Here is a 24,036-nt window from a genome sequence, read left to right as displayed (position 1 = left end):
CCTCCACACATGCCAGGGTGCTGGGTGTAATCCTTGACTCTGACCTCTCCTTCAACCCCCACATCTAATGACAGGCTAAATCCTGCCGTCTTCACCTCCGCACCATCTCCAGAATTTTACCCTTCCTGGCTAATGACACCACAAAGCAACTTATTCACTCCTTGATTATTTCCTGCCTTGACTATTGCAACTCTCCCCTTAATGGCCTACCCTTACGCAGGCTATCCCCCCCCCCCCCCTTCAGTATATTACGAATGCAGCTGCTAGACTAATACCTCATTAAACGATCTGTGACTCCTGCCCCTCTCAACCAATCCCTTCACTGGCTTCCCCTACCCCACTGTATAAAATTTGAAATGCTAACCACAACATATAAGGCCATCCACAACATCGCCCCCATCTACATCACCGACCTCATCTGCAGATATCGCCCAAATGGTCCCCTCCGCTCCTCCAAGGACCTCCTGCTCTCTAGCTCCCTTGTTACCTCCTCTAATACTCGCCTTCAGGACTTCTCCAGAGCCTCTACCATCCTCTGGAACTCCCTGCCCTAGTATGTCGATCAGCCCCTAACCTGTCCACCTTTAGGAGATTCTTGAAAACTCACTTATTCAGGGAAGCCTATTGCACACCCACCTAACAACCCCATCAAATAATTTCCCGCATCTATTACCTTTTGTATCCCCACCCCATACCTTTAGAATTTAAGCTCTACGAGCAGTGCCCTCCTGTCCCTACTGTATTGAACTGTACTGTAATTGTGCTGTCCCCCCTCTACATTGTAAAGCGCTGCATAAAATGTTGGCGCTTTATATAAATCATGTATAATAATTGCACGGTCATGCAACACTGTACCCATATGAATTTTTAATAATTTTCTTCACACAAATAGAGCTTTCTTTTGGTGGTATTTAATCACTGTTGGGTTTTTTATTTTTCGCAAAAAAAAAAGAAAAAGATTAAAAAAAAATTTAAAAAAAAGTTTTTCTTATTTTCGGTCAGTAAATTTTGTAAATAAGTAATATTTTTCCTTCACTGATGAGGCGACACTTATGGGCACTGATGAGGAGGCATTAATATGCCACATTGAGGGGCGGCGCTGATGGGCACTGAAAGGCTGCACTGACTGGCATCACTTATGGGCACTAATTGGTGACACTAATGAGCACTGCTGATCATTGCCCTGATTAGCTGTCCTGGTCTCCCCTCAAGGAGATACATCTGATCGGCATTCCTCACCACACTCTGTCAGTGTGCGGGCGAGGAGAGACAATTAACAAAACTTTCGCATTTACATGTCACTGGCTGTGATTGGACAGAGCCGATCACATGGTTAAAGAGCCACGTCATCTGCTCTTTACAGAGATCGAGGTCATGCCACGTGCTAGAATGGGCACGCGGGAGCTGCCATTCTGGGGCACCGTCATTTGATGTCCACCCAGAATGAGAGCCGCACCGCTCCTCCGTCATTGGATGATGGGCAGGCGGCAAGTGGTTAATCACCACTGGGCTCTGTCCCCCCCTCTCTCCTCCATCCACCTGGCTGTCCCCTCTCTCTCCACCTGGCTCTGTCCCCCCCTCTCTCCTCCATCCACCTGGCTGTCCCCCCTCTCTCCAACTGGCTGTGGCCCCCCTTCTCCTCCATCCACCTGGCTCTGCCCCCTCTCCTCCATCCAGCTGGCTGTCCCCCCCTCTCCTCCGTCCACCTGGCTCTGTCCCCCCCTCTCCTCCGTCCACCTGGCTCTGTCCCCCCCCTCTCCTCCATCCACCTGGCTCTGTCCCCCCCTCTCCTCCGTCCACCTGGCTCTGTCCCCCCTCTCTCCTCCATCCACCTGGCTCTGTCCCCCACTCTCCTCCATCCACAAGGCTCAGCCCCCTCCATCTGGCTCTGTCCCCCGTCTCCTCCGTCCACCTGGCTCTGTCCCCCCTCCTCCATCCACCTGGCTGCCCACCCCTTCACCTGGCTCTGTCCCCCCCTCTCCTCCATCCACCTGGCTCTGTCCTCCACCTGCCTCCCCCATCCACCTGGCTGCCCCCCCCTCTGTCCCCCCCTTTCCTCCATCCACCTGCCTCTGCCACCCCTCTCCTCCTGCTTTACATAGAGAATAGATGAAGCGTCCATTATATGGGGTGAGAGGTCCGGGGTACAGACTGGGCATTACACAATCCTGGTAGTGACAACCTACCACTGACATCAGACTGTAGGTAGTCCCCCTATGTGGGGTCCCACCTGGCCCCTGTACACAGCATACCCGGAACACGTGCTGCCTGGCCGCCCCTCCTCCTCCCCCGTACACCTGTACGATGGGGCTTCCATGCCAGTCACTGATGAGCTCAGTGTATGTCGGCGTGCTCCTCTCCTGCCGTCAGAATAAAGGTCACATGACCGGGGAGTCAGGTCCTCCCAGAGCTGAGCGGAGGAGAAGAGTTGAAGTGCGGGGGACCATGTCACATCTTCCCGGAGAGCACCACTGAGAGGAGCCCCGGCTACCTTCCATTCCCACACTGCTCCTCTCCCCAGCACCCCGGACGGCTCCTCTCCGCACACCCGCGGCCAGGTGCGGCACCCGGGCAACACAAGCAGCCGGAGCAGCGTGCAGTGCATGGAAGCCTGAGCTGGGCGGCGAGAGCGAGGCTGAGGGGCGGGGCCCAGACACTACACACAGTGAGTACTGTACTGTGCCTGACATTACCGGGGGGCGCACAACTTTGTATAGACCGCCTGAGGATGGAGGGCCCATTCTTCCCCACAGACACCCTGCAAGGGTCCCCCTCTACTCACTGACACCCCACTACTCACTGACACTGTGTGGTGGGTCCCCACTACTCACTGACACTGTGTGGTGGGTCCCCACTACTCACTGACACTGTGTGGTGGGTCCCCACTACTCACTGACACTGTGTGGGGTGTCCCCTCTACTCACTGACACTGTGTGGGGTGTCCCCTCTACTCACTGACACTGTGTGGGGTGTCCCCTCTACTCACTGACACTGTGTGGGGTGTCCCCTCTAACTGGGGGGGGGGAGGGGTTTGGCCCCACTCTGCTGACAGGTAGAGGAGGGGTCCCCTCTACTCAGACACTGCTGTGCGTGTTCTTCTTTCTATACATTGTATCTGTACATTATAGTCTATGTATACATTGTATCATTATATTCTATGTACATGTTGTAGCTGTAAATTATATGTCATTAGAGGTGAACTCCACAAAGATAAAACAATTCATAAAGCGGAGCGCCACCCAAAAGGGGAGCTCCGCTTATTTGCCTCCCCTCCACACCCCCGGGGGGGGGGGAACGCGTACCTGGTTTTAACAGTTACTCGCTTCCACTTCGGGGTGATTTTGCCGCTTTGAAGTCATCATGGAGCTCGGCCCCCCTATTCCTTCCCCCCCCCCAATGCCAGGCTATTCACAAAGCGCAGTGCGCTTTGCGTATGCACAGTAGTGAACTGGCTGTGAAGCCACAAGGCTTCACTGCTAGTTTCCCTTACAAGAAATTGTGGCGGAAGCACCCAAGAGCCGATTAAAAAATCGGCTTGGGCGAAGACACCGCTGGATTTGTGGACAGGTAAGTGTCCTAATATTAAAAGTCAGCAGCTACAGTATTTGTAGCTGCTGACTGAATTTTTTTCTGACGAAGCTCCTTTTTTTAATAGATGTCTTAGGGCTACTTTACCCCTTTTAATACAATGCAATTTTAAATGCAGTACAAACGCATATGGAAGAACAATGAATGTATTTCAATTTGCCTAGTGTACACCATTGTGATGCGTTCATGTGTTTAACAAAAAAAAAGCAACACTTTTTGCACCGTAATGCACCTATATTTTCTGAAAGCGGAGGCCCTGAAGAATAAAATGTTGGCTGTTTGAAATTTTCTATGTCACCAGATATTTTGCACGTCTGCTTTATCAAACAGATGGAATATAACAGCTGTCAGTTTTTATTGCTGTCTGTCCCCCCAATAGACATTCACCCTCTCTATTTGACCTGTTTAACATTATCAGTGAAAGTAAAAAAAAAAAAAATATATATATATATATATATATATATATATATATATATATATATATATATATATATATATATATATATATATATATATATATATATATATATATATATATATATATTATAAAATTTTAGGTTGACACCAGAACTGCTATCTTTCAGTGGGCACACTAATTCTGGTGACCCCGGTGACACACTGGGGTGGCTTTTCTCACTGTGGAGGGATTTCCTTTCACTTCCTGTTTTGGCTATAGGACATGAAGTGAAGGAAAATCTCCACAACACAGATGGCATAAATAAACTGACGGGTTCTAACCCTCCCTTATTCTATCAAAAAAAAAAGTTTTGCCTATACTTTAACCACTTGGGTACCGCGCTATTGCCGAATGACGGCATTAGCGTGGACCTAGATTGCCGGGACTACGTCTATTGACGTCGTCCCGGTTACGAGCGGCCTGGGGCGCGCGCGGCGCGCTCTGTGATCGGCGAGTCCGTGAGACTCGCCTGATCACCGATCCGTGTAAGGGGTCGATCCCGACCCCTTATCACGTGATCAGCTGTCAGCCAATGACAGCTGATCATGTGATAAAACGGAGCCGGTAATCGGCTAGTATTCCTCCTCGCGCTGACAGCGCGAGGAGAAAAAAAAAAAAGCCGATCGCCGGCGGCCGTGTTCGGGACATCAGTCCCGATCACGGCCAGCAATTCAAGCGGACACCTGCCCCCTGCCAGTGCCCACCTGCCACCCGCAGTGCCATCCTGAAATAAAGTAAGTGCCCCCCTGTCAGTGCCACCCAGCAGTGCCCATAGTGCCCACAGTGCCACCCAGCAGTGCCCACAGTGCCACCCAGCAGTGCCCACAGTGCCACCCAGCAGTGCCACCCACAGTGCCACCCAAAATCTGCCTCAAAGGTGCTGCACCCCAGTGCCGCCCATCAGTGCCCAGCAGTGCCGCCCATCAGTGCCCAGCAGTGCCGCCCATCAGTGCCCAGCAGTGCCACCTATCAGAGCCACCTATCAGTGCCACCTATCAGTGCCCATCAGTCCCATCTATCTGTGGTACCTATCAGTGCCCATCCGTGCCACCCATCCGTGCCATCTTATCTGTGCCCATCTGTGCCCATCAGTGCCGCCTTATCTGTGCCCATCGGTGCCGCCTTATCTGTGCCTATTAGTGCCGCCTTAACTATGCCTATCAGTGCCCACCAGTGCAGCCTATCAGTGCCCACCAGTGCAGCCTATCAGTGCCCACCAGTGCAGCCCATCAGTGCCCACCAATGCAGCCCATCAGTGCCCACCAATGCAGCCCATCAGTGCCCACCAATGCAGCCTATCAGTGCCGCCTAATCAGCGCACTTCAATGAAGGAGAAAAATGACCCGTTTGCAAAATTTTATAACAAACTATTAAAACATGATTTTTTATTTTTATTTTTTTTTTTTGCATCTTTTTTTGTTTGTTTAGCAAAAAATAAAACTCCGAGCTGTAACTAAATACCACCAAAAGAAAGCTCTATTTGTGGAAAAAAAATGATAAAAATTTCATTTGGGTACAGTGTTGTATGCCCGCGCAATTGTCATTCAAAGTGCATCAGCGCTGAAAGCTGAAAATTGGTCTGGGACTGAGGGGGGTTTAAGTGCCCAGTAAGCAAGTGGTTAAATTTAAAATATTTCACACTTTTTTCTTTTTTTTTTTTGCACACAAACAATATAATATACATTTTTTGGTAAAATAAAATATAAAAGATGTTGTTGGTGAGTAAATGGATGCCAAACGTGTCAAGATTTAGAATTTCACACACCTGTGAAATTGCGACAAACTGCCCTCCCTAAAATTGTCCACAGGCAATGCTTTTTAAAGCCTTTACAGTCTTAATTATGTTAAGCATGAGCTCGGCAGTAAAATGTTTGCTCTCACACATGCTTATTTGGTAGCAAAACTTTCCATGAGTGGTGTGATCACTGGCTGATCTGCATGCACGTTTGCATTTGCGTGTGAGCGTGGGGGTGGTAAGAGAAGTGCTCTTAACTTTTTTTTTTTTTTTTTTTTTTTTTTTTTTTTTCATTAACTTTATTGCTATCACAAGTGGTAAACAAGCCTATTGTGACAGCAAGGGCAGTGAGTGGTCCTCTTTAAGGAGAGATTAGGGGACTATTAGACCCCTGATGTCTTCCCTGCCTTTCAGAACATCTAATCAAGCGCATCAGTTTGATTAGATACCTCCCTGGCTGTACTGGACGGGGAAACACAGCACTGAAACCAGAATTGATGAAATCCTTGTCACTTCTGGCTTCATTCGTTACAGAGGCAATTGGGGAACGTTTGTGCCTCCATCTCCTCTGTAGGCAGCCAATCGGACCACTTGCAAAGGAAAGGGAGAGCCCAAGAACAGTGGCTGGGGTGGGAGGACTCGTCTGAGCACTGTAAAAGTGATTGGTCAGCTGTAAAGCATACTTCCTGCCAATGGGGTGTGTGTGTGTGTGTGTGTGTGTGTGTGTGTGTGTCATCTATATTATAACCTCCTGGTTGAACTTCAGTGCGTGTAAATTTTAAAAGGATATGTGAACCCTGTTTGAACAAAGTATAATACTATTTTCTTTTTTTAACAGAACGTTTATAATAATAACTTAAAGCAAACATTTTTTAATAAAAACAGAGTGTAATTCCTTTTTTTTTTTTTTCCTGGTCTTGTGATAGCAGCAGTCCAACTACGGGACTACATGCAGCTCCCAGGCAGAAGGCAGGAACTGACCACACTAGGGCGGATCTGCTTCCATGCCTAGCGTGGTCAGATGGAACAGGGTGATCAGGACTCTCAAGGATCACCAGGTAATGTAGTTTGATACTTTCTTTGAAAATAGACTTCGTTCACACAGGCACTGGGACTGGTACAAAGTGAAAGGAATATTTATTTTTCCTCCGGCATCCCTAGGCTCCAAGTGCCGTGTTCAGGTAGGCCATTGAAGTATATTAGGACGGAGCGGCTGCACAGTCACAGCTGTCCATTCTAATGCGACAGAGGTGTCGGCGATCAGCCCTGAATTGGGTACCATAGTTTATAGTTGTTTGAGATTTTCAAAGGTGTGCACAATTTTAAAATGTTCCTAAACCCAGGACCCTGCATTCACTATATCTGGTCTCCCACAGTACGCAGAATATGGAAATGTAATAATTTTAGTAAATATAAACTGCTAAACGCCTTTTCTCATCAGCAGTCTTGTGACTTCTATCAGTGTCCAGCCGAGCAGTGGTTATAGCTTGTAGGAGGAGTTTCCATTCGCCTCTGACTGTCCTATGAGGCTGCAAGACCCCCTTACTAGCTCTGTGCAAGGGTTTTGCACAGAGCTGCCCCGATGTGTCTGGATTACAAGACCAGCTGCATAGAATTAAAGAGTTTGAAAGATGACACATTCTCATATATCCTATACAGTTCTTCAGCTGTGTATTTAGCTGCTTGCCTGACCCCTCCTTTTTTTTTTTTTTTTTTTTTTTTTTTTTTTTTTTTATCACAAGTTTCTCAAAGCAATACTATTCTTAGATTATTATTTTTTTTTAAATGCTTGTTGTAAAGAAAACGGTTAGTGCTCACCTGACCTGTTACCTGTTTGTTTGATAATTGCTAAATAAAGTGTGGCATGCTTGGTCCCCCAAGTATGACGTAGAAATGGCTGACAGGTGAAGGCACAGTGTGCAGTGGGGGACCAGATTTCCGGCACACCTGGAAGTGTGTTGGATGGTGATGTTTCTTCATTCAGTGTGGTGTTTTATTTATTAATTTTTTACCCCCAGCGTTGAGGTATATTGGGTATTTATTTTTCTTGTATAACAAAACTATTATAGTAAAACAATTGTACTGGCACAAGCGGGAAGGACAATTTATTGAAGGACACAATCCTCGCAGGTTGACATTAACATAACAACTGATCATAAATACAGGTCAGAGTAACCAACGGGTTACATCAGTGCTATAGCAATCCGTCATGTTATTCCATACAATGAACGATTACACTAACTGGTAACAAGACCTCCAGTAATCCGCAAGGGTATACCCAAGAAGAGTTCTAAATAATATTCTATGTTTTATTGAGCAAGGAAGCACAACCCACCAGATAGGAAGACATAATGTGAAGTGGGAAATAAGTGTAGTGTGGGCGGGGGGGGGGGGGGGGGCATGGTGGGTGAGACAGAAGCTTATGGAAAGCATGAGGTCACCAGCCTTAACACAGGAGTTTCATATCTTGTGGAATTTTTTAGGCAGTTACGACCCAGGTAGATGGGAGGACATTTACATTTCTTCATTCTGTTTAGCTCTTCAAGAGGGCAAAGATCAGAGGCATAGGTGGTGGGACAGGCAAATATTAATGCTGGCCATACATGGATCAGAATTGGTCATAATTTGAGCCATGAGTGGCCCTGTGGACAACCTCCCAGCACACAAAACTATGATCTGTTTCGGTCGCTATTGGGGTACAATGGGGATTCCTCCATCCACACCCTTTAACTTGGAAAGGGGAATCAGGTGACTTTCTCTCATGTAGCCCTGCAGAAATCTTAAAAGCTGAGGTTTTGGTATGGATATTTTTGCATAGTTCTAGTGGTTCAACTTAAACTGGTGTAAGCATGTATGTTCCATACCTGGCGATCATTACCCTGTCCTTTTAGCATTCAGTATAGCTGAAATAGCTTTGGCTATACTTCTCCCTTTTTAATGGCATATTCCACCTTTAAAAAATAAATGCACCCATATTGAAAACGGAAAAAATTTGCATTTTTTTTTTTTTTATTTGTTTCGTTTTTCATTTGAGCCTTCAAGGAATTTCAGTCACAATCGGTGAAGCAGGAATGCGATAAAAAGGCTCCTGCAGACTATTCCTCAAGCCCCAGGTCCTATAGTTATGGCTCTGGAAGAAGTATCGGTGGACTACAAGTGCATCGACGTCACTACACTTGTGCTCCACAGAGAACTACCTTTAATAATTTCCCTTTGGATTAATAAAGCAATCTGAACTAGGAGTCTCTCCATAGAAGCATGTTCAGGAAGTGAAGTCTTCAAAGAGCTTCATAATTCCCTTGGAACAGGGTTCCTTTAAAGTGTAACTAAATGCAAAACTTTTTTTTTTTTTTTTTTTTTAAGTTTTGGATAAAGTGGAGATGGATTAGAACGCTTGTCAGGTTTTTATTGCTGTCTGTTCCCACATAAGGCTCCTTTCACATGGGGCAGATTCTGTTCTGATCAGCTCACAGATCCCCTGCTGATTGTAGCAGAGCGGGCAGATGACCAGGTCCGCTCTGCTCTGTGGGTAGGGTTGCCACCTCATCCCTTTAAACCTGAACACATATTAATTACACAGCTTCTGTGGCTGATTAAGGTGGTAATTAAACTCACTTGGTACCTTATCTGCATTTATTTAGCCTGAGAACCTGTGTAATTCAAAGGTGTTTCGTTTTTAAAGGGATGAGGTGGCACCTCTCTGTGGGCAGGTGGGAGTAAATGGACTGTTCATTTACATGTGACTACCTTGAAATCTGCATAATAGGAAGAGGACGGATCCCCCTTTTTTTGGCAGACTGCATAGGACCTGGAGCTAGGTGGCATTATATGGGCACAAGTCCATTTACACCCATCTGTCCATATGAATTCATGTACCTTTTTTGATCAGGTCCACCTGTCAGTTTTGTCAGGCAGACTTGATTGGATCACCGTGTGGGCCTGTGGGCCTTGGGGAGATTCGCCCTTGCTATTTTGTGTTTTTGCCATTTTATCATTGGGATTTTCTTTTACTTTCACTCTTAAAGTGTGGGTTGACAGAACGGGAATAGAGTGTACATCTTCCAATGGGGACACCAGTTCTGGTGACCATTGTGCCACCCCGGGATTCCCTCACTTTGGAGGGATTTCACCTCGCTTCATGTTTTGGCTATGGGACAGGAAATTAAGGAAAATCTCCACAATGGTATAATCCCAGAAGAAAAACTGACCAGGATTTTGAACACCATTTTGCCATTAGTTACACTTGATCTTTTGTGGCCACTGTTATTAATCCGCACTCCCAGCCTACATTTCTGACCCCTGGCTAGCTCCTTTTTTTTTTTTTTTTTTTTAAAGGGGTTGTAAACTCTCGTTCGTTATTTTTATTTAAAAAAAACAAACAAACAAAAAAAAAACATGCCTTTTACTTGCCTGCTTTGTGCAATGATTTTGCACAGAGAAGCCCCAGTCCTCTTCATCCAGTGCCCCCACAGAGAGACGGGGGCACCCATGCAGGCTCGCTCCCGAATCCCAATGCTGCGTCCGTTTACAGACGGCACAACTTGGCCTCGCCCCCGCTCCTGTGTCACTGGATTTGATTGATGGCAGCAGGAGCTACTGACTCGCGCTGCTGTCAGTCTGTCCAATGAGGAGAGAGACAGCAGCCAAAGCCGCTGCACTAGTGCACATCGCTGAGTCTGCAGCACAGAAGGTTTTTCACCTTAATGCATAGAACGCATTAAGATGAAAACCTTGCTGGTTTACAACCGCTTTTAAGCCAAACTCCAGGTTTGATTTAGCATTAAATAGTGCGTTTGGACCAAGTTGGTCCAAATTAACTATTTCCTTCGCTAACACATGTGCTTTTTGTGAGCACTGTTTAAACTGTATATATCAACTACATCCAATATACAGCTCTGTGTTCCGGCAATGGAATGGGTACTTCCTGGCCCATAACCAGAACAAAATTGAGTTGGACTTGGCACTATTCAGCCATTTAGAGAGTTCTCTTTTTTTTGTTTTGTTTTTTCCCCGAATGAATACAAGGCTTCTTCTGGTTGGCTGAGGTGGAGAGGGGGGGGGTAGATGATATCATACACTCCACCTCTGCTAATCAAAGGAAGCCTTGTATTCTTTCAGAAAAAAAACAAAGCTTCCTTTTTGTATGGCTAAATAGCGCTCAGCCCAAATTGATTTTATTCCAGGTATGGGACAGTCCTGTCCTGATTGCTACATCATGAGTTTCAATGGTAACATAACTAAAACGCATTTCAAATGCACACACTGATATGAACCTAAAACAAGGGTTTTAGCCATGCAAGTAATCGGGGTAAATACCCAATTCGGATCCTTAACAGAGTAAATTTGCAGAACTGGACTCTGCCCGGTCTTCCTAAAACAGAGAAATCCTTTGTGGATGAAGTTGGTCTGTAATGTTGATCATTGTGTAATTTACGGATGCTAGGGCTGTGTGTCTGTTTTTATCTAAATACATGTACTTACAGAAATAAATGTAGTTTTTGTTTTTAGGCTGTGTATACCTTCATCTTATTTCCTGTCTCTGTTTTATCATCTTGTTACAAAATATAATTTTTTTTATTTTTTTTACCTACATTGCTGTGCCCGTTGAGCTGTTTTGTAGTTTGTTTACTAGGCCCAATGAGGTTTGCTTCACGGGGGTCACTGCTCCCCCATGACTGTCTAGGGTCCTTTTTGATGGAGTAGTCAGTCTGATTTTCTTTTTTACACGGGTCCATTGGGGAGGTGATTCCTGCGGGTGATCGCACAGCCCTGCAGCTGTCTGAAACTGACACTGAAAGCAGGGATGTATTTATTTTTGTATTAAGTAATTAATAGTTAAGTAAGTGTGCAGTGAAATACGGTTGAGTAATTTCAGTCTCTGTGTAATGTGAGAGGGAGAAGCAGTACAAGGAGCATAGATGTGTGCACCCCAAAGCTCAAACACACATGCCTTTCTCTGCGGTGCCCGGACAGTTTCCTGTGCTGAGCGGCTTTCTGTTTATTCACAAACGGAAGCATAGTAAACAGTTTACTATGCTTCAGTTATGAATGAACACATTGTGTACATGTAGAAAAGGAAGGCTCTGGTAAAGACATATATTTATTACCACCTTCCCCCCCCCCCCCCCTCCATCCTGAAACCTCCCCCGCAGCACTTGAGAGGAGGGAAGCCCACAGCACTGGAGGAGGGGGGCCAACATTGGGTTAGCCCAGGCAGTAGGGGGAATTGGCACTGCACATAGTGATTAGGGTAAGCCAGGCCCACCCCCTACACACACTTATGACAAGTAGCCAATCAATTTGTGTCCTGAAAAAAGCATGCTAAAAGGAAGTGAACGCAGCGATATGAGCTTATAGCTGTGCTGCTTCTCCTTTCATTGTCCAGTCACAGGCTGGACCTGGGCTCAGAGGAATGGGGTTAATTGATGCTTCACCATCAGCCTGGGGATGTTTCAACATCAGTACAACCCATGGTTACAGGAAAGAATATTGCACCATCTATGGCCAGCCTTACTGTGTGTATTGAGCATTTCAGAAAGCACTTGATAAGCAAGTGAAGTGCAAGCAATGTTCCCGCTGCTAATGTCTCCAAGTTTCCTATGTTGTACGTGAAGGCCTTCCATGAAAGAGAGAGGATATTGGTTTTCAGTTTGTGGGAAAATCTTACTGTGGATTCTCTAGTAAAACTGCAGATTCAAACATGCTAAAAATACTTGTATTGCAGGAAACTGCCCACCCTAATCTTGTCACCAAAACATTCCCATAGCTTTATGAGGCTTCTTTGTCAGAAGATAGGTGTGTCCTCATTATTCCAGGCAGCTATAAACAAGGAAATAAACACAAACCTCATATATGAATATAATCTGCAACAATATAGAAGAGGCTAGATGTGTAATGAAATATAGAATGCTTATCTCACATACTTGGTAGAATCAATCGTTCTCTCTCTAATTATAGACACAGGCACTTTTTTTTTTCCAGGTATTTACCAAAATATATATTTAAGCTATATTTATATAATGGATATGGCCTGAAAGTTCATACACTCAGGTTTAAATTGAGGGTGTGTACATCCAAATCGGAGGAAGAGATTAGGAATTACAACTCTTTAAGACCAAAAGTAATTGGACAATTGAATCAAAAGCTGTTTCATGGCAAGGTGTGGGCTACTCCTTCGTTATTTCTTCATCAGTTAAGCAGGTAAAAGGTCTGGAGTTGATTCTAAGCATGGCATTTGCATTTGAAATCTATTGCTTTGAACCTACATCATGAATTTAAGTAAGCTGTTCATGCAAGTGAAATGGGCCATTGTAAGGCTTCATAAACAAAACCAATCTATCAGAGAGATAGCAGCAACATTAGGAGTGGCCAAGTCAACAGTTTGGTACATTCTGGGGAAAGAAGAATGCACTGGTTAGCTCAACATCATAAAAAGGCCTGGACATCCATGGACGGCAACAGTGGTGGATATTTGCAGGATCCTCTCTATGATAAAGAACATCCCATTCACAACATCCAGACAAGTGAAGGACACTCTCTCCAGGAGGTGGACGTGTCATTGTCAGTCTACAATCAAGAGAAGACTTCACAAGAGCAATTACAGAAGGTTCACCACAAGGTGCAAGCCATTCATAAGCCTGAAGAATAGAAAAGCCAGATTAGATTTTGCCAAAAAACATCGAAAAAAGCCGGACCGGTTGTGTAAAAGCATTCTTTAGATGGATGAAACTAATTTTAATCTGTACCAGAATGACTGGAAGCAAAAAGTGCAACAAAGGCTTGGAACAGCTCATGATCCAAAGCACACGTCGTCATGCGTGGCTTCCAGTGGCACTGGGTCCTTGGTGTTTATTGATAAGACAGAAGCAGCCGGATGAATTCTGCAGTGTTTAGAGATACTGTCAGCCCAGATTCACCCAAATTGAGCAACGTTGATTGGAAGACGCTTCACAGTACGGATAGAAAATGATCCAAAACGCACTGCAAAAGCAACCCAGGAGCTTTTGAAGGAAAAGAAGTGGAATATTCTGCAATGGCCGAGTCAATCGTTTGATCTCGACCCAATTGAACATGCATTTCACTTCCTGAAGGCAAAACTAAAGGCAGAAAGACCCACAAACAAAGAACTGAAGACGGCTGCAGTTAGAGCCTGGCAAGGCATCAAAGTCCATGGGTTCCATACATTTTATTTATGATTATATTCATTTGTCCAATTACATTTGAGCACCTGAAAATGGGGCGGGAGGGGGATACCTTCTGTTTTAAAGGTATCATGGACAGGATTCTGTATCCATAGAAAGACAGACCATCCAGGTGATTGCCGGAGCATGCCTGACGGTGCACAGGCAACGGAGAATACACGTGGTGGAGCATGGCAGGCTAAACAACTGAAGGGTGTACCGGAGGCTGTGGGAGTCAGAGGTGAACTTGGAGACACAGTAGTGCTCATTGGCCATTCGAGACAGAAGCAAAGGGAGTCACTGAAGACAGACACCAAGGATGGAAGCAGGGAAATTGGCCTGGTTGTTGCAATGTGTTGCTTGAATGATGAGAAATGCATTACTTGCCTCTCAGGGATGCACCATTTAGGATAGCTGTCTGCTGATTGGCCATGGTGATAGCACTCGGATTGAAACCTGGAAGTGCAGGCAGCTGTGTGTTGGGGAGAAGACCTAGTGCTCGATCCCTGGGGAGTTGAAAGTAACAATAAACTAATAAGGGTATGCTGGATAACACACTGGCAAATCGCGTCTTTCTCATACTGCTTCAAGTGCAAATATCTATGGTAATCCCTGAAAGATATATGGGGGGGGGGGGGGGGGACTTCACTTGTGAATTTCATGGTTTCTTTATTTGTTTTGTCTGTAAGGTACCTGTTGTAGAAGAGAGCCATTATGAGGGGTTTCAGTGTAGCTTCCGAGGAGCCTAAATGCTAGTTGCAACTTTGAGTATGGGCATGAGGCCTGACAGCAGACCTGCACTAGAGGTTAGGTGGATGTTGCTTTTTAATACAAACTCAAAGCAGAACTCAAAACACAATTTAACATGCAAATATTAAAGCTCATAAATGTACATATAAGGACTGATGTGTCTGTATGATTAAAACATTACCTTCTGTGAGATAAATGGTGCTGTATTGCAGCTTTGAAACACTGATGATTTGCTTTTCCCTCTTAAAAAGACTAGCAAAAGTGTGTCTTTTGTTAGTGTCTTGGGCCAATAAAGTCAGAGAATATGACAGTGGGCAGTATGGGTGAGTGAGTTCGACTTTCTTGCATCTGGTTAATAGGACTGCCGCAACCACAAGCCAAATGCTTGTCTCTCGGTTGTGGAACACGAATACCTTTTATAAAATTGACACTTGGCAAAAAATTATTTGGGTTGTGGGAGTGTATGGCTGCAGACTGGAAGATAACCTAGCCCCCAGCTACAGTTCTAACCTGGTCTCAAAATCCTGACCAAATTGTCCTCTTTGCTCCTCCTAAGACCTCCTGCTCTCTAGCTCCCTTGTCACCTCATCCCATGCTTGCCTCCAGGACTTCTTCTGAGCTTTTCCCATTCTCTGGAATGCTCTACACCCCCCCCCCCCCCCAATCTGTCCGACTATCTCCTACTTTTGTCTACTTTCAAAGATCCCTGAAAACTTTCGAACTTTCTCTTTTCAGAGAAGCCTATCTGGCCCCCACCCGACATCTGTACATCTTATTTTCTCCATCAGCATATCCCCCATAGTTATTACCTCCTTGTATCTTATGACCCTCCCTTTTTAGATTGTAAGCTCTAATGAGCAGGGCTAACTGATTTCTATTGTATTTGTACTGTCTACCCTCAAGTTGTAAAGTGCTGCATAAACTATTGGCGCTATAAAAATCATGTATAATGTGTTTTTGAGGGATACAGAGGAAAGTTTAATGCAGGGGTAGGTAACTTCGGCCCTCCAGCTGTGGTGAAACTACAAATCCCATCATGCTGCTGCTTCTAGGAGTCATACCTGTGATTGTTGGGGTCTTGCAATCTCTCATGGGACTTGTAGTTTCAAAACCGCTGGATGGCCGAGGTTGCCTACCCCTGGTCTGTGTGCACTGGAGGTAGGATGCAAAGAACAGGTTAATATGTGTTCTGGAAGAGGGATACAGAGGACGTGTGCGTGCGCGCACGCGCGTTGGAGATGGGATACAGAGGACAAGCTAATGTGTGTTGGAGGTGGGATCTCACTGGGAAATGACCAATCTGTATGATGTCACTGGGGAAGGACCAGAAAGAGGTGGAATCTCCCAGTTGCAAAGTGACTTGGTTTAGCCATGATCTTCTCAATGGCTAAGGGACTGTGCAGTGAACCCAAAACTCTGACTTGGGTATGAAGGCCTAGTCACTGCTGCTGCTTTCCTTTTACACAGTGATCAATCACCTACTCCTTCTTTTTTTTTTTTTTTTTTTTTTTTTTTTTTTTGCCATTCTTGACATGATGAAGAGTCTAAGGAGAGGGCCTTTAGGAAGTTTTTCTTTTCTTTCTCCTTAAAAGTATTAAAGTAGCAACTTGGAAAGGAACAAGCATTCAGCTATAACTTTTTTATAATTAGAATATACAAATTTGTATTGCAAAGCATGGTGTAAGGGATTACAGTATAAATATACATCATCCTGTAGTTTGGGAATTTCACAATATTTTTAGAGGTCCCCAGGTATGACTTTTTTCTTGTGTTGAAAACGTAATTTATATAGGGTTCCATAATATTTGTACTTTACATCTATGGGTCATGTCCTGTAAAGGTAAGCCCCCATGAGCAATCTAATGAACCAGCAGGTTTGTGTACCTGCATGCTACACATCCATGTTGTAAAGTGGTAGCAGTCTTTTTAAATTGTGGCTCATTGCAGCAAAATGAGTCCGTTGATATTTTGAGCATATATAAGATGGTCTGTTCTTTTGTCTGCTGCATGCTATTTTCTGTGATAAATTACCCTGGTATAAATGTATTCCTAAAATGTCATCTTGTTCTACTGTGCTATATCTTGGATTCCCCACAGGAATATCTAGAGAATCTAGTTTGAGCCAAGTGACACTGCTGCCCAGCTTAAACTAAACATGTCACAAAACCTGGTCATTTTAGCATGAAAAATACATAAGTCATGTACCTTTTTTAATAAAAATTGTATATCAAACCAATCTGCAGATTCAAAGATATGGGCAACTGGAGAAGTTGCACTCCAACCCTGTCCCTCCCACCCTTGACCATTTTGGAGGTGGTTGTCCTTCAAAGGTGCCTCTACCTTTTTTACATTATTATAAGATTATCATGTCTGTTTGCTCTACCCAAGTTTGTGATGGTTTTACATATATTATACCTACCTGTCAACAGTCTCAATGTTTCTTGAGGTTCTGCAATTTAGGCATAACCCAGCAAGGAATTTGCCACAGATGGTATTCAACTGAGGAAATTTGGGCAGATAATTGGAGCGTTTTGTTTGAGATCCAGAAATACTGTTTAAAACTTGCCTCTCGTCAAGCCTTAGGCTAGACATAAATTACATGATAATAGCTAGTGATTCTCCTGGGTTTTGAGCATTGCTTATGATAACTAAGCCATTTTTGATTTTCGAGAATGCAGCAAAAAGCATTTCCAGCAGTTAGTTGCTTGTTATCACACATGGAGATTTTAGATTGTGTATAGAAGCATAAAGGAAGAAAATACCAAATGTGCACCTCTGACGCCAATGCTTGAGTACTCTAGCAGGTTCCAGTGCGCTGATAAGTCACTTATGGATGAACCTATATCAAGACTGTAGAGAACAATTTTCTGTTTTCTACTTCCTTTTTGGTTTACTGCTACATAACCTGGGAAATCGCCTTGCCTTTTCTTTTAGGTTAAAATTAACAGGCTCGTTTTTAATACAGTTCAAATCCAATGATGGAGTGCAAAGTGCAATAGCCTATTCGGGTTCCATTTGCCTATTAAATTGTCCTAATTGCTAGGTCTGGCTAAAATGTGGTCATATTTAATAGCTATGTACTTTCAATATCTGAGTAATTAAGTTGAAAAAAATGTATGTTTAAAAATAAATAAATAAATAAATAAATATCCTTTTGGACAAGAGTATCATTATTATCCTTCTGCATTTGCTACTTAAGCATGAGTGATGTATGTTCTACAGGCTAAAAATCCATGCTCGAAGATCCTTTCTATCTTTTTTGTTTTCCACCTGAGTAGAATAGTCAAGAATTCAATTAGCCTAATGATTGTGCATCTTGCAAAGATGGCCGTAGATATCGGCTTAAAATAATGACTTGCATCATTTAGCTCATGTGATGGAATTTGGGGAGGTTGCCAGGAAACCAAGCTAGACACTCTAGCAAGATCCTGTTTCCATATTCAACCCCAAATGACATCCTGTGGAGTTTTGAATGTGTCAGTGAAAATTGAATGGGGTTCACAAAAAAAATGGGCAGAATAAGCTAAGGTACGCAGTTCTTTGTGGCATCTGAAATTTATAAATGGACGCCGGCTACTACTATAGACCATGTGACTGCTGCTAGCAGGCTTGATGATGGCAGCACCCTTTTTACTATGGAAGACAAAAGCAAAGTTTTAAATATGAGACATTTTTCACATTTTAGAAATCTCTTCACCCCTACGTAATTCGTAGTGCATTGTACTAACACACACAGCAAAGAACGTTACACCCTTACTGCATTATAGTGCAGAACTATACATTTCAATTGCATACTATCTTGCATTGTGGTGCACTGTATTGGGGGAGAAAAAAGGTACAGGTTTTTGTCCGTTCTGGTACGTGGGCTGCCTTAATGCAACACAAGTTAATGTGCCACATACTGCACCAGAATAAAAGTGTGAGTGTGTCCTAAAGAATACCAACGCTAAGGAGATTTGGAGCCAGTAATTTGCTGGACTTTACTAATACTAGTGCCCGGGCTGCCTTGCCAGCATCTTCAGTACCTTCATCACTGACTCAGATCAAGTGTGCAGATCAGGAATTTTGACTTCACTTAGAGACTGAATGCTGGTGAATGCAAATTAGAATTTTAGACTTAGTAGCTACGAAAAGCAATTTCTTGAGGTGGTGGATGATAAATATACATGTGCATTTCATTTAGGTCCAAATGTGAACTCTGATACATTTTTGGTTATTCAGAGATTCAGATGTATCCGAATCTGCAAATTAAATAGTAACACATTTTATTTAGTTTATGCGTTTTTTCTAACGAATTCCAAATTTTCTGAACAATTCATTATTTGACTGATTTGAATTGTGTGAAGAAGAGCTGGTTAAGGAGCAGGCTGGGAAGCCAGCCGCCGCCGCCTCCTTAACAACCGATGTCTCATAAGCTGTCGGCAAGCTTCCCCACTGAGCGCTGACATGTAAGCAAAAGAATTACGGCAATGGAAAATTCTGAAAAAAAGAGTGGGCCCCCCCCCAATCCCTATGCCTGACCCTTCAGGTCTGATAAGAATTTCAAGGGGAACCCCATACCAAAAAAAAAAAAAAAAAACTGGGGTCCACCAAAATCCAAATCAGACCCTTTATCTGAACATGCAGCCTGGCAGGCCAGGAAAGTGGGTGGAGATGAGTGAGCACCACCCCCCTCCCCCCCCCCCCCCAAACCATAACAGGCCACATGCCCTCAACATGTGGTGCTGCTTTTGGGCAGGGGTCTCTGGTATGAATTGGGTGGGGGCGGGTTCAGAATTTCTATTGCCGGCATTCTTTTGTTTACATTTCAGCTCTCAGCAGGGCAGCCCGCTGACAGTTGAGTCATCAGTTGTTAACCACCTCAGTACAATGCACTTGTACCCCCTTCCTGCTCAGACCAATTTTTCAGCTTTCTGTGCTCACACCTTTTGAATGACAATTACTCAGCCATACAACACTGTACCCATATAAAATTTGTGTCCTTTTTTTGTTTTCACACAAATAGAGCTTTCTTTTGGTGGTATTTCATCACTAGTGGATTTTTTATTTTTTGTGCTATAGATAAGTCTGTAAATTTTGTGAAAAAAAAAAAATGCCTTTCTTTGTTTCTGTCATAAAATTTTGCAAATTAGTCTTTTTTTTTTTTCTTCATAAATTTTGGCCAAAATTTATACTGCCACATAGTTTTGGTAAAAATAACCAGAATTAGTGTAAATTATTTGGCCTTTGTGAAAGTTTCTAGAGTCTACAAACTATGGTGCCAATCACTGAAAATCGATCACACCTGATCTACTGAAGGCCTTGAACTCAGGAAAGTAAAAATACCCCCCAAATTACCCCCTTTTATAAAGTAGACATTCCAAGGTATTAAGTAGCTGTTTTTTTTTTTGTTGTAATTTTTTCCCCACAATTTGCAAAATGGGGAAAAAAATAATAATAATATAAAAAAATTATATATATATATATATATATATATATATATATATATATATATATATATATATATATATATATATATATATATATATATATATATATATATATATATATATATATATATATATATATATAAATATTCATTTTGCAAAAAATTACAACTTTAATAAAGTTTTTTTTTTTTTTTTTACAAAATTGTTATGTTAACAGGTCATCTCTCACAGAGCATATGCATACAACAAATTACACCCCAAAATACATTCTGCTACTCTTCCCGAGTATGGTGATGCCACATGTGTGAGACTTTTACACAGCCTGTCCACATACAAAGGCCATCATTGAAGTAGCATAAATTACCCATCTCTCAACCACCTATTACAATTTTGAAGACCCAGGAGCACCAGGACAATGGAATTGGCCCCAAAATGACCCCATTTTGGAAAGCAAACACCCCACCATATAATCTGAGGCAGAATGAGTCTTTTGCACGGTAGTTCTTCTTGGGGGGGGGGGGGGGGGAGAAGTTTTTGTAAAATGTGGGGAAAAAAATCAAAACTCATATAATATTGTTATTTATTATTATTATTATAAAATATATATGTATATGTATGTATGTGTGTGTGTGTGTGTGTGTATATATATATATATATATATATATATATATATGTGTATGGTTTTGCATTGTGGGCAAAAAGTTTGATTTTGGTTTCATCTGATCAGAGCACCTTCTTCCACATGTTTGGTGTGTCTCCCAGGTGGCTTGTGGCAAACTTTAGACAATACTTTTTTATGGATAGCTTTGAGAATTGGCTTTCTTCTTGCCACTCTTCCATAAAGGCCAGATTTGTGCAGTGTACGACTGATTGTTGTCCTATGGACAGACTCTCCCACCTCAGCTGTAGTTCTCTGCAGTTCATCCAGAGTGATCACGGGCCTCTTGGCTGCATCTCTGATCAGTCTTCTCCTTGTCTGAGCTGAAAGTTTAGAGGGACGGCCAGGTTTTGGTAGATTTGCAGTGGTCTGATACTCCTTCCATTTCAAAATGATCACTTGCACAGTGCTCCTTGGGGATGTTTAAAGCTTGGGAAATCTTTTTGTATCCAAATCCGGCTTTAAACTTCTCCACAACAGTATTACGGACCTTCCTGGTGTGTTCCTTGGTCTTCATGATGCTCTCTGCGCTTTCAACAGAACCCTGAGACTATCAGGTGCATTTATACAGAGACTTGATTACACACAGGTGGATTCTATTTATCACCATCAGTCATTTAGGACAACATTGGATCATTCAGAGATCCTCGCTGAACTTCTGGAGTGAGTTTGCTGCACTGAAAGTAAAGGGGCCGAATAATTTTGCACGCACCACTTTTCAGTTTTTTATTTGCTAAAAAAGTTTAAATTATCCAATAAATTTCGTTCCACTTCACAATTGTGTCCCACTTGTTGGTGATTCTTCACAAAAAATTAAAATTTTATATGTTTATGTTTGAAGCCTGAAATGTGGCAAAAGGTTGAAAAGTTCAAGGGGGCCGAATACTTTCGCAAGGCACTGTGTATGTGTGTGTGTGTGTGTGTGTGTGTGTGTGTGTATATATATATATATATATATATATATATATATATATATATATATATATATATATATATATATATATATATATATATATATATATATAAAAATATTATACATTTTTTTTTTGCCAATTTATCAGTTATTTCCAACACATAGCATGTACATAGCAAAGATGACACCCCAAAATACATTCTGCTACTCTTGAGTATGGAGATACCACATGTGTGAGCCTTTTACACAGCCTGGCCACATATAGAGGCCCGACATCCAAGTAGCACCATCAGGCGTTCTAGGAGCATAAATGACATGTATAATTTACTGCCAACCTATCATTATTGAAGGCCCTTCATATTTCTAACACATCAAATGTACATACCAAGAATTGAAATCCAAAATAAATTCTATTGCGGAAAGGGTAAAAAAATACTTGTGCTTTTAGTAGTATCCACAGAGGAGAGCACTGGTCCAGGCAGCAGGCAGGGATGTGCTTAGCCACAGCAATAGTAATTATCCAGGCAGCAGGCAGGAATATTGTCTATAGTCAGCACAAGAATATTGTCAGCACAGCACAATCCATAGAAATTGTCTAGGCAGAGACAGCCATAATATTAGTCCTGGTACACTGTTACCTGCAGGCACTCATTATTGTACTGCTCTCCAGCCCTTCATAAACATACTGCCTCTTGCTCCACTAATTATTTGAATAGTCCAGGTAGCAGTATGGTCCGTTCATGTGGCAGGTAGAGGCATGATGGCAGTAAGTCAGCAGCAGGCTAAAGGCCACAATCGGGTAAGACCTGTGCACAGGGGTAGAGGCTTCAACCCACCCAAATCTCTATGAAGTCTCCGGACTCCAGACCCTAATCCGGAAATTTTGAAATCCAGAGAAAACAAAAAATTTTTTTTTTTTCTTTCTCCATCCAGAAAAACAATTCTGAAGCTCCTCACATGTGCGACCCCCCCCCCCCCCCCCCCGTGTACTACAGTAGCAGGGCAAGAAATCGGTGCAAGCAGTAGGCAAAAGCATAGTCCATAAAACAGGCCAGGGTCAATTCACATCCAAGCGGTGGGCAGTAGCGTAGTTGATAAAACAGGCCAGGGTCAGTTCACGTGGAAGGCAGTGGCATGGTTATTTGGGAAAGCATGGAAAATGGTCAGCACAGATGATGGAAATGGTTAAAAATATGGGCTAATATTTTAGGGATGTATGATAAAGTTGGAAGCTTTCACCAATGCAAAGGCCAGGTTGGGAAGGACACTGGGGACAATGGTAGCTGATATCATTTATTTATTTTTGCCATCTTCAGCTTGCTTCAGATGGTGGAATGTGGAAGGGGAAGTCGGCTAACAGAATCAGAGCGAAGGTCTTGTGGGGGGTGTCTTTGTTGATAGATGAGGGACATGACAACTTCTATGAATTTTAGGAAGGGGGCGGGGCTTTCCATGGATTTGGTGTAGACTACGTAGGAATTATAAATAGCCAAATGGATGAGATAAATTGCTACCTTCTTGTACCAGAATCGGGACCTCCTTATTGACAAATAGGGCTGAATCATTTGATCATTGAAATCCAACCCCCCCCCCATGTAGAGATTATAATCTTGGACACATGTTGGCTTTTCAATGGGGCCTTGTCTTTGAATCTAAATTGTAGTGTCATCATGGATGGTGGACAACATGTGCATGTCCCTTTTTATCCTTCCACCTCAAGGCCAGCACATTGAGATGCAACAATTTTGCTCTTTCCCGCCTTTGCAGCTTTCCCACAATCTCCAGTGATTGTGGGAAGCCCTTCCTATTCTGCCTTGAGGTTCTGCAGGCCAGTGTTTTTTTGATGTATAAGTGTTTGAAAAGGGGCAGGCTGGTGTAGAAGTTGTCAAGGTATGTGATATCCTTTGTTCACAAGTGGGTATGCCAGGTCCCATACCATCTTTCCAGTTGTGCCCATGTAGGCCGGGCACTCGGGGCTGGAGCTGGGAATCTCTTCCTTCATATATGCGGAATGCATACAGAGATCCCGTGGCTCTCTCGCAGAGCTTGTAAAATTTTACTCCGTATCTGGCCCTTTTGCTAAGAATGTATTGCTTTATTCCTAGCCGGCCTGAAAAGGGTACCAGGGACTCATCGACACATATATTCTGATTGGGGACATAGAGTTCTGCAAATTGTTGGGAAAATAAATTTATCAGTGGGCTAATTTTATATAACTTTTAATTTGGATGATTGCGGGGAGGGCACTGGGTATTGTCACTAAAATGAAGAAAGGGCATTATCTCGTTTCGGGACCTGGCCATTACAGCAGAATAAATGGGCATGT

At 43.3% G+C, this 24,036-nt stretch overlaps 1 protein-coding gene across 4 annotated transcripts in view; it reads left to right on the top strand.

Moving 5' to 3' along the window:
- The first annotated feature begins 2,385 nt into the window (after positions 1 to 2,385).
- The window catches only part of TLK1 (tousled like kinase 1), a 378,243-nt gene continuing 356,592 nt past the window's right edge, over positions 2,386 to 24,036 (top strand). For 3 of the 4 annotated variants that reach the window (XM_077447985.1, XM_077447984.1, XM_077447982.1), the window contains exon 1: positions 2,386 to 2,665. The gene's annotated coding sequence lies outside the window, so the exon portion shown is untranslated. Of the gene's footprint in view, positions 2,666 to 6,709; positions 6,839 to 24,036 lie in introns of all 4 variants that reach the window. The other variant, XM_077447983.1, reaches the window with a different exon arrangement.

The sequence above is a fragment of the Lithobates pipiens genome, unplaced genomic scaffold, assembly GCF_037356315.1.
Source record: "Lithobates pipiens isolate NorthernLeopardFrog02 unplaced genomic scaffold, aLitPip1_a1.2 Scaffold_22, whole genome shotgun sequence".
Classification (NCBI taxonomy): domain Eukaryota; kingdom Metazoa; phylum Chordata; class Amphibia; order Anura; family Ranidae; genus Lithobates; species Lithobates pipiens.
This window is presented reverse-complemented; position numbering and strand designations above follow the sequence as displayed.